The 11,372-nt window shown below is 40.0% G+C and overlaps 1 protein-coding gene across 1 annotated transcript in view; it reads left to right on the forward strand.

Moving 5' to 3' along the window:
- The window catches only part of LOC116687971 (protein-glutamine gamma-glutamyltransferase 5), an 84,194-nt gene that overhangs the window by 15,307 nt on the left and 57,515 nt on the right, over positions 1 to 11,372 (forward strand). The window lies entirely within an intron of this gene.

The raw sequence follows: 11,372 nt of genomic DNA on the forward strand, positions 1-11,372 counted from the left end.
GAAGACCAAACCAAAGAATATTGATGAACTCTGGGAGGCAGCAGGACTGCTTTCCTAGGTATTCCTGATGACTTCATCAACACATGGTCTGAATCCTTGCCACACCGCATGGGTCCAGTCCTTCAAGCTCATGGAAGTCATACAAGATATTACATTTGGATACTAAAATATGTCAGCAAATTAAATAGTGGTGCTGTGAGATCCAAATGTAATATCTTGTATGACTTAGAGCTTGAAGGACTGGACCCATGCGGTGGGCAAGGATTCAGACCATGTGTTGATGAGTCATCAGGAATACCTAGGAAAGCAGTCCTGCTGCCTCCCAGAGTTCATCAATATTCTTTGGTTTGGTCTTCCATGCTTCCTCTTTCATCCTACCCCCACTATGCTCAATGATGTTCATGTCTGGTGACTGGGCTGGCCAATCCTGGACCATTTGATCTTCTTTGCCTTGGAACTTTGAAGTGGAGATGGAAGTAAGCGATGAGCACCATCCTGCTGGAGAATTTGGCCTCTTTTATGGTTGGGAATATAAGAGGTAGCTAAGATGTCTTGGTATTTGAGACTATTGATGTTGCCTCCCACCCTGCAGATCTCTCGCACACCCCATACTGGATGTAACCCAGACCATGATTTTTCCGCCACCAAACTTCACGTTTTCTGGGTGAATCTTGGACTCATTCGGGCGCCCAGTAGGTCTCCTGCAATATTTGCGGCGACTGTGGTGTAATTCAACAGAAGATTCATCTGAAAAATCCATTTCTTCCACTTCTCCAGCGTCCATCCTTTTAGCAGCTGTGGGCCTTGGCACATGCCACACGGTTTTTCAATTGTCTTTTGTTTAGTGCCGGCTTTGGGCACTGATTCAACATGGGGCCATTCGAGACAGAACCGAAAACTGTTCTGGTTGACACCGGGACTTCAGGGGACCAGGTCTCGTGGAGCTCTGCTGCAGTGGAAAATGGGCTGGCCTTGGATTTTCGAGTCAACAAACGGTCCTCTCGAGCAGTGTCTTGCGGGGGTGCGACCTGGGCTTGTCAAAAAAGTCTCCAGTGTCTTCAAAAGTTTTTTTTTATCCTCTGTACTGGGCGTGAGCACATTGAAGGTGTCTGCCACATCAGCAGGGATTGGTCTTCAGCCTCTTGATAATCCAAACTTTAGTCTCAGGGTGAATCTTAGGCATGTTTGCAGAGGTCTAGTTGCAGTTGATGTGAAGGTCTAGTGTACTGGGGTTGTTTTTAGACACACTGAGACCTGATTGATCCATTATTAGTCCCAGGTGAAGTATATGACAAGGCGACAACACTTATGTCTTTGAAAAATTGACTCATGGGCTTTACCAAGCTGTGAATTTAGAATACTTTTTGACAGTTTCGTTTTGCTCTGAAACATTATTACAAAAGTTGTTGGGATTAAAATGAGCCATTTCTTATAAATAAATCTTGATTAGAAATATATTTCAGCGGCACTTCAGGTCAATTTGCACACAAGCAACAAGACTTTTGTCAGGGACAGTACACTGGGCATGTGCATGCCGGTGTAAATAGAAAGCAGTTTGTCCGATGTAAATGAAAATCATGGATGTATAAATTGAAAATACAGAATACAGGAAATACTTTGGAGAACGAACAATGTTGAAAAGTAAAAAAGTCGTCGTTTCCAGGTCTTTGTTGTGCCCGTCTAGAACTACAACGCAACCCCGAGATTTTCAAACCAAATGGGGCAGCAGTGTTTCCAAATGTCTCTTTTAAAGGGCTCGGTAGTGTGTACTGTTGGAATTTAAAATGTTATATGGGCTCAAACATGTGGTGTGATTTGCATTATACATTTAAGCAAAAGGCAAATTAATTATTTCAACAGAAATGAAGACTGTTGGTCATGCGTTAAATTGTTGTTCATCCATTAAGTACTCTGTTCTAAACATAAGATGTTCTGGTACATTCTGTATAATCCAGCTCCTAAAATTCCAGAAGCAGAGTTGATTGTTAGGGATGCTTCCCGAGTCGGTTCCAGTCCTCTTTTACAGCCCAACTGATCTTTGGCTCTGCAAGTCCTGAAAGGGTCATAAACTTCAGTCACAGTCCAACTGAAAAGATAAACGAATAAGCACACGAACACATCCCACCACTGTGCCCAGAGACCCCCCCCCCCTTAGTGAATGAGACCAGGGGTGCAAGAGCCGAGGAGCCAGACAAAGGAAGGGGAGAGCTGTGACAGCTTGATCCAGGTAACTCTGTCTCTAGGATATATCCCACGTAATAAAAAGGATTCACACATCCACATCTGAGATTCCGACTACTAATTGAGAACCCTGAGAACGGAGCAGGATTTAGCTCCAACAGTACTGAGGCGTAAATGTAACAAAGATGATTAGTTTTTAAAAACCAAAATATAGCTCCGCGTTACCTGAGCACATCAACACGGGTACACCCAGCACTGGCGTACTGACGTCGGAGGGAGGATGACGAACCAGCGCTTAAGGATGGCGTGACTGCCGGTCCAGTGAGAGGGTAAGACCGCCTATAAAGGAACCTCCCCAGCGTCCCTGCAGGACACCACGGTCATCATCACAGTTGATCTGGAAGAAGAAGAAAAAGGAATTCTCATTATTTTAATGGGAATTGTGCCTCAAATAACATTAGTGAAGACTTTGTCCCAAAAGACACAATTCCAAGTCTTTATATTTCAGCTAACTACATTTTCTCTTTAGCTCTTTATTACAGTATTTCTGCCAATTGGCATATTTGGAACTGAATGAAATTGAAAGACGTCATCAGTGTTTCTACTCCAATCAGACATCTATTTGATTTCAAAGTTAAACTTATTGAAAAAAGGCATGATTTTTTTTTATCATACCTTTTTATTTTATTAAGTGTAGGTCTGATGGTTAATTATAAAGTGAGAATCCCTTTATTAACAATTTTTGCACTTTCTAAAAAGCCTTCTGCGTGTTGCAAGTCTGTGTAAAGTATGAAGAATCATTAGTTTCTAATTTAATAATAGTCAAAACAGGATTTTTAAAAGGTTCCCATTGTTCACAAAAAAATTACATTCATACATACAGTACATACGTACTTCTACTCCAGGAGAGAAACATTGTGTTTTTTACTCCTCTACATATATTGTGATAACTTTAATCACGTTGAAAAGTCAGATTATTATACAAATATAAATTAACTAATAGATTATGATGGTGTAACAAGTGAAACCCGCCGGCAGTGCAACAAGTTGTCACAATTAGCTCCACTTTACCAGCTGCTACATTAGATGCCTACACAATGAAGTTAATCATATCCAAGAAAATTATAGTTAAACACTCCGTCCCAGCACAAAAATGGTATCACTCCGCATCAAGATTGCTGGAATTTGGTCGCACCAATCAAAATGTCAGCCCAAAATGCTTTGCTGCCATAAAAGCTTTGTGAAGTCATCTTTCAACTGGAATTACCACATTGCGGGTGTATGCCTCTGCCAACCAGTGGAGCTGTTGCAGTTGAGACATTGATGGAAAATGCAACCGATGCACTATGTAGAAGTCTTTAAAGGGAATTTAATGAAAAGGTATTTCAATTTAATTTTCAATTTAATTTTATTTATAGTATCAATTCATAAGAGGAGTATCTCAAGACACTTTACAGATAGAGTAGGTCTAGACCACACTCTATAATTTACAAGGACCCAACAGTTCTAGTAGTTCCTCCAGAGCAAGAACAGGGGCGAGGAAAAACTCCCCTTTGGGAAGAAACCTGGGACAGACCCAGGCTTTGGTAGGCGGTGTCTGACGGGCCGGTTGGGGTTAGAATGAAGAGTGGCAATAACAGTCACATAAAAAACAGTAGTTTATAGTAGTTCTTTGTAATAGTTCATGACATATTAGAGGATTTGTTGGTTAAAAGTGAAGAAGAGCTACACAATCCCCACAGTTTCAAATTGGTCACCAATTCAGTATTTGACCAATGTCCCCCTACTGTTGCTGTATTGAAGTCAAAGGCGTTGATGACGGCTACAATATCATAACGTCACAGTGAAGTTCACCTTTGAATTTGGATATCAAATCACTTCATAATTTTATCCTATTAGACATTTATTTGATTTTTAATTAGCATTGGAATTATTGAGTAATGGCCAGCAATGTTTTTTTTCAAATGTAATCCTTGACTCCAAGTGGACGTTTGTCTCTAATCTTTTCTTTTGTAAGACTATTTTTTGGGCAGTTTTCCCTTTATTTTAGAGTGACAGTGGATAGACAGGAAAGGTGGGGAGAGATGGGGGGGTGACACGCAGCAAGGGCGCAGGTTGGAACCAGGCGCTGAAAAGGACTCAGCTACATGGGGCGCACACCTATTAGGGTGAGCTAGAGACCCACCTGTTTGACTCAAATCTGATGAGATTCCCTCCAAGGGTTTCTGAGAATCTACAGGTGGAAACGTAAGCACTGAGAAACAAGGGATGAAAACATAGCCCTCCGTCCCCGCTGTCTCCAGCGTGGAGACATAAGAAACAGAGAGCATGCCTACCATGGCGCTGACCACGCGGCTGACGTAGATGGGGTTACAGCGAGCTGAGACATCATCACGGGTCTTTCGTGTACTTGGGGTTGAGGTCCAAGATCCTCAAACAAATTCCACCATGTCGTTTCAAACTGGACAGAAGGGACAGGGAGACAGGAGTTGCTCCTTACATCGTATTCAATACAGTGGTATTTAACTGAGAATGGGAATATATTTAAACTTTAAAAGATACATCACATGCTCTAAGCAGCAGAGTAGAAGCTGGAGGTTACATATTGGATATCTGAATATAAATATACGTATGTACACAGTTTTAGAAATGGCAAAACTTGAAATTGACTAATGAAAATTTCAAAAAATGGATTTCAGACCATTTGTATGAATGGTTAAAAAAACTATTCAATGCTATAAAATCAGTGCTATTTTAAGTATCAGTAGTTATTAAATTTACTATTAGGTATTCACTGCTTTTTAGATTAAAATCTTTATAGCCAAAATTGCTTCCATATAACGCTTCACAGGAGAGGAGAGTTTCAGAGTGTGTGTGTGTGGTGTGTGTGTGTGGTGTGTGTGTGTACCTGTCAAAGTCCCAGTGCAAGAATCAATGTAGTTGTTAGTTCCTTTGTAGATAATTCCTTGTCGTTCAAATACTCGTTTATCTCATTTTCATCCTTCAGATACACCCAGTCATTACGAAGAGGGGAGAGAGAGAGCAGACGAGAGAGAGAGAAGAGAGAGAGAAGAGAGAGAGGAGAGAGAGAGAGGTCATGCAGACAGACAGATGATAGTTTTCAGTTTAGAAGTATCAAAATAAACTCCTGCGTTCAAAATCTTTAGTAAGAAGAGTACGTTTATCAGCTAGATCTACTTAAACATCAAAAGTAGTAGAAAGTATTTGCAGTGGTAACGCAGTACACATTATTCAAGTACTGACTTAAGAACAAATCTGAGGTACTTGTACTTTACTTTTTTCCTTTCCTTTCATGCCACATGCTATCTTACAATTTAGAGAGAAATTAGTACTTTTTACTTCCTACATTTTCAACAGCTTAATTACATTACAAATCAAGATTTTTGCAACGAAAGATATAAGAGTTATGAAAGTCGAGTTGATGAATCGATTTGATTGAGTTGATAGGAAATTAAAGGCAACTATTGCACGTAATTGTTTGGTTTTTAAAGAATTCTGAAGATTTTACAAACCAACCAAACTATGAATACATTAATGGGAACAAGAAATCTGTATTCATCCATAATTAATAATAATTAGTAAAGAATTCAAAGTTAGCTCTACCTCAACAACTACAACAAAAAAATCTGATTTAATTAATGCAAGAGTAATAATAATCTAATGTTAAAATACATAATAATATAACAGTCACGAGGAAGTTTTTTTGCATTAATTACTTTTACTTTTATACTTTTCCTTATATACTTAGTACATTAGTACATTAGTACTACTTTTACTTACAGTACATTTTGATTGCAATAGATTGTAAACCGACAGAGAAATAGGCAGCAGCACACAGACAGACAGATAGACAGATAGACAGACAGACAGACAGACAGATAGACAGATAGACAGATAGGAAGGAAAGAAAGACAGAATAGACCATAGACAGATAGGAAGACAGACAGACAGACAGACAGACAGAAGACAGACAGCCACGGGACACCAGGGGTTGAAGAGCACCACAGGTTTTGCCAGAACCATTTCCTGATCTTGTGCTTCACAGTCATGGTGTACTCTATTGGGGTGTCAGCCGGGGGGGTGATGGTGAGGATCGGTTGCTGTGTTGGGGAGGAACCCTTGTCGAGCTCCAACTCACACTGCCTTGGCTGATGGTGAACGTGTGAATACATCGGAACACCGAAGAGTGATACGTCCCCTGTTTCTCAGTGGGACGTTTTCCTGTAGAGAGGAGCCACGGGGGGTCAGACCTCATTTATTGTGTACCAATGCTCCATCCATCCATCATCCCGTCTACTCATCCAACCCAATGTCATCCATCCATCATCCATCCACCATCCACAAAACCTCCATCCATCCACCAACAACACTAATACCAACCAACCAATAGATCCATCCATCCATCATACTCCATCAACCAACAAATGTCATCCATCATATCATCCATCCGTCCATCATCCACATCATACTCCAACACAACCAACAATCCAATAACCACCTACCAACCTATGCATCCATCCATCCATCATCCATCCATCCAACTGGCATCCATCCATCCATCATCCATACAACCACCATCCATTCACCATCCATCATCCATCCAACCAACCAAACAACCATCCATATCCATACAACCATTTATCCATCCATCATCCATCCATCCAACTAACCAAAACAACCCTACATCCATACAACCATCATCCATCCATCCGTCCATCCATCCATATCCATACACATCCATCTATCATCCATCCGTCCATCCAGCCATCATCCCTACAACCATCAATCCTCCATCCATCATCACCAACCAAACAACCATCCTCTCATCCATCCATATCCCACCAAACAATCCATCCATCCATCTATCCACACACCAATTCATCCATCATTTTTCGTCAAAAATATAGCTTTAGCTGTTGCGTTTTGGCCATGTAGGGAAGCATAGACCTTCAACAATTACTTAAAAAACAATACTTTAATAATGGACTGACCTGGCACTGCAGAGATGCGTAGCGGGTTTTAAAAGAAGGTTAAAAGGTTGCCTCAGACTAAGGGTCCGTTTGAGGCGGGCCCGCCTCACAATCAGCTGAGTCAGGGAGATTATTGGTTGCGGTGGTTAACGTTGTTGGTCTGTGGGTGGAGATCCACTCCCTTAAAGACTGAAAGAAACAAATAACATACAATCATGAGAAAGTATTTACAATCTCTCTACATCAGACTCCAAAAAGCAACATTTTTGATTTGATGTGCTAATATTAACAATTTCTACTTTTTGTAAAGAGAAAAAAGTAGGGAAGCACAGATCTCCTTCAAATACGTGACAAACTGAAAGACAGTGGGTATCATTTGCACTGATCAAAATCTTTTTGTTAAATTTCTCTTCATGTCCAAAACTTGGCGCATAGAAAATACATTAAATCAAAATTAGTGCCGTTTTTACAGTTGCCCATAGTAGTCATAAAGATAAGTAAATAATGTTAGTGTAAATCATTGTGGCCTCAGCTTTAGAGTTTTGAGACTAACACAGTTGTGTTGCTTAAGATTTTAATATTTACATTATGGGCACTTTATGTTATTATAGATTATATATATAGGTGAATATTATAGGTTAATTAGGTTTCATTCAATTTTTTTAAACAGTATACCCTAATAAAGTGGGAGAGCTCAACATACTGCAAATTAAAAAAACACAATCAAATGATAAAAAAGATCTTAACAACTGACAGCATATGCCTCACCTTGTGAAAAAAAACTTCAAATCAATAAACAAAAAGCAGTTAAACAGTAATTATACAGTATCCATGTTTTTTTTTAAATAGACTTAAGATACAGTATTAGGGGACCACATAAGGTCTATATAAAAGAGACTTCAGATACAGTATTAGGGGACCACTAAGGTCTATATAAAAGAGACTTCAGATACAGTATAGGGGAACACTAAGGTCTATATAAAAGAGGACTTCAGGTACAGTATTAGGGACCACTAAGGTCTATATAAGAGACTTCAGATACAGCTTAGGGGACCACTAAGGTATATTAAAAGCATCCAAAGAGCACGGGACTTTAGTCATTTGAAATCACTATATTATTTATTATTATTAATTACATTGTTACATCATTAACTTTTGAAAGGATGTTGCTATTATGAATTTAAAAAAAAATTTGTTAAACAAATCAACAGTGAAAACCATGTGAACTTTGAATACTCACTTCATTGAAACGTGACAGAAATACGAGTTTTGCAAAACGTAATGTGCAAAATAACTGTTAAATCATAACAAGAGTTATCTCAGGGTACAGATACAGGTCTATACACCATCTGTAAGACATCCTGCAAGTATGACAGCATTGAGGAAAACCTTTCTTTTAACAGACAGAAACCCCAGACAGAGCCTGATGCTGAGTGGGGGGGGGGAGAAGAAAAAGAAATAGAGAGAAGAGAAAGGTAAAGAAATATGATCATAATAATGACAATGACATCATGAATAATAGATCACATCATAAACAGTGGAAATGATAGCATCAGAGCTATGCTTATAATACAGTAGTAGCAGGGCGAGCAGCCTGTACCATGGCAATACAGAAAACAAGTAAGAACGAAAAGCTGCAAAAAACTAAGTTACAAAGTTTTGAGTCTGGGAGACATAAAAAATTGATGAACACTATTATTTATTTATGTGTTTGGGATTGTTACTTGATCGCTTTTACATTTTGTGGAGCTAAGGACATTTTCCTCCTGGTGGACAGCAGAGACGTTTGGGATGATTCTATCCTATCTTAAACGAAAACAATTCACTTTGAAAAAATGCATTCCAGTTTGAAACGGGGATGTCCGAATTTTCACCTGCAAATGACGTTCCTTTAAATGTATAATAGAAAAACATTATCAATGGGTTGGTTAAAGACCAAGACAGATTATCTGAGCAGACTGTCGCCAGGTCCAAAAACTGGCTCAGCCTGGTACAGGTGACTGTGATGAAATAGTGGACAGATACTAGGGCAGGGGCGGGTGGACGGGTGGTTAGGAGACACGCTTGGCGAGTGTAAAATCTAACTGACGTGGTAATAATTGGGGTGACACATGTGGGCAAAATGGGACAAGAAGACGCAAAAGACAGATGAGAGAAGAAAAAAACCTGCCTCACATTTAGCCCTCCAATGAAAAATGTCAACGTTGAAAAGCACGCGTAATGTCACGTTCACACAAACTGGTGTGTGCTACTAATCTCCTGATTATAATAAAATCTTGAAAATATTCAGTTTCCCATTGTATAGGAGACGAGTTTGAGATGACAACATAAACAGACATAGGAAGTCTGAAATAACATTGGGAAGATTCTGTACCGAAATGATGAGGACAATACTTGACAAAGTTTAGTTTCCCATTGGTCCTTTTAAACCAACTTGTTTTAAACCTTAAGTTGCACTTTCAAATCAATATTCTGTATTAACAAAGGATCATGTAGAGATGACAGGAAAGTATCCAGTTTTAGCTAACAGTATTAGTTAAGATGCAGTTACAAGCGGATGAACCTAGCAGCAAAGAGACGGATGTCATTCATTAAAATGTGGCGTCCGTATTGAGTTATATGCAAACCCATAACAGTGTATGTTTTATCAAATCACATTTTGCAAGCAATAGTCTCACTTTGCAGACTATCCACACCGTGCAGAACAGAGGAGGGTTTAGTACTGTACACAGCATTCCGGATGGGAAGACAACGTGCTCTAGTTTGTTGTCCTTTCTTTTAACCAATCAAATCGTATGGGCGGTGCTAAAACTCTGCGTAAAACTCCGCTGTAAAATTGTCGCGCGGCAGAAAACTCGGATTGGACAGATAATCTAGTAGCTGTCTCAATTACCCTGCAGAGATCTGAGGACCAGGGTAACCATATCCTCAGATTGGACAGATAGTCTAGTATGCTGTCCGGATTTACCTGCAGAGATCTGAGGACCAGGTAACCATAGTCCTCAGATTGGACCAGATAGTAGCTAGCTGTCCGGATTTACCCTGCCGAGATATGGGACCAGGTAACCATGTCCTCGATTGGACAGATAGTCTAGTAGCTGTCTCAATTTACCTGGAGATCTGAGGACCAGGGTAAAATAGTCCTAGAATTGGACAGATAGTCTAGCTAGCGTCTGGATTACCCTGCAGAGATCTGAGGACCAGGTAACCATAGTCACTCGATTGGACAAGATAGCTAGTAGCTGGATTACCCTGCAGAGACCACAGGACCAGGTAACCAAATCGGTGTGATCCTGAAGTGGAACATTAGAATATAGACAACCCACAACATTATGGATTCATTCATAAACGCATGCAACGCAACCTAAACTTAAACCAGACAGGTGTTAAAGACTGATGTACTACTAGATCTTTTAGTTTTCGCATTGGTTCCAGTCATGGTTTGCCTCTTAGAACAGGTGGTGAGATGTGATGACAGTCAACCGAAAACTGGCATGCTCTCTCACTGACAGGTGACTGAATTTTACTGATTTCAAAATACCTGGGAAGCCAACCCCATCTCAATTTACATACATACGTCTTGCATCCGGGATTTGTAACTTTTTTCCTGGATTTAATGCTGCGTCTGTGATCGATGGTTACATACAGGTTACATTCCATAGTGGCCTTCTGCAAGTTAAAAAAATGCACTATTAGGTGGTGAAAGTGAAAAGAATCAGTAAGATTGCTGTTAGACAGCAAAACAATGAGCTGAAGCTCATTAAAAAGCTACAGTAAAGTCGAGGGGAGTGGCAGATTGACGATCGTCCTGCACGTGTCATCACCATGAGCGACCTCTCCTTGAACTCTCTTTGTGGGAAATCTTACGAGCATGCATCCAAAGTTGCAAATTGGGTCTTTTCTGTTTTCCATGTTCTCACCAACAGTTAACAGGTTGAGAAAACGAATAAGCAACTGTAAGTACACACGGTCCAGAAAAGAACAGGTTGTTGTGAGCAAGCTGTCCAACAATGTAACTTAACTGTGAAGAAGACTATGCGAGTTCATGTAAAAAAATGAAAGTCTCCTCATCTGAGATGTGTACATGCACTGACACTGACACACACACAACACACACACACCACACCACACACAAACACACCCAACACAACACACAACATAGTTAAAGATGGCTCAATGGTCTTCATTAAATCCGAGGTG

This window comes from Etheostoma spectabile, chromosome 4 (genome assembly GCF_008692095.1).
Source record: "Etheostoma spectabile isolate EspeVRDwgs_2016 chromosome 4, UIUC_Espe_1.0, whole genome shotgun sequence".
Lineage (NCBI taxonomy): Eukaryota > Metazoa > Chordata > Actinopteri > Perciformes > Percidae > Etheostoma > Etheostoma spectabile.